Source organism: Sinocyclocheilus grahami, unplaced genomic scaffold (genome assembly GCF_001515645.1).
Source record: "Sinocyclocheilus grahami isolate Dianchi unplaced genomic scaffold, SAMN03320097.WGS_v1.1 scaffold198.1, whole genome shotgun sequence".
Lineage (NCBI taxonomy): Eukaryota > Metazoa > Chordata > Actinopteri > Cypriniformes > Cyprinidae > Sinocyclocheilus > Sinocyclocheilus grahami.
Window position 1 is genome coordinate 173,605 of NW_015505377.1, and position 771 is coordinate 174,375.

A 771-nucleotide genomic window follows, 5' to 3' on the forward strand; every position below is an offset into this window, starting at 1 on the left:
CATTCATTCACTCACATTCATTCACTCACTCACTCACACTCATTCATTCACTCACTCGCTCAATCGCATTCATTCACTCACTCATTCACTCACTCACATTCACTCACTCACATTCATTCACTCACTCACTCACTCACTCGCATTCATTCATTCACTCACATTCATTCACTCACTCACATTCATTCACTCACATTCACTCACATTCTCACTCACTCACATTCACTCACTCACTCACATTCATTCACTCACTCACTCACTCACATTCATTCACTCACTCACATTCATTCACTCACTAACTCACTCACTCGCATTCATTCATTCATTCACTCACATTCATTCACTCACATTCATTCACTCACTCACTCACACTCATTCATTCACTCACTCGCTCAATCGCATTCATTCACTCACTCATTCACTCACTCACACACACTCACTCACATTCATTCACTCACTCACTCACTCATTTACTCACATTCATTCACTCACTCACTCACTCATTCACTCACTCGCACGCTCACTCATTCACTCACTCACACTCACTCACATTCATTCACTCACTTACTCATTCACTCACTCACACTCACTCACATTCATTCACTCACTCACTCACTCATTTACTCACATTCATTCACTCACTCACTCACTCTCACTCACTCACATTCATTCACTCACTCTCATTCACTCTCATTCACTCACTCGCTCGCTCACTCATTCACTCACTCACATTCACTCACATTCACTCACTCACTCACATTCATTCACTCACTC

General features: G+C 42.2%; 1 protein-coding gene across 2 annotated transcripts in view; it reads left to right on the plus strand.

Annotated features, from left to right (window-relative positions):
- Positions 1–771, plus strand: part of LOC107595160 (uncharacterized) — a 27,420-nt gene that overhangs the window by 21,433 nt on the left and 5,216 nt on the right. The gene's annotated exons all lie outside the window — the stretch shown is intronic.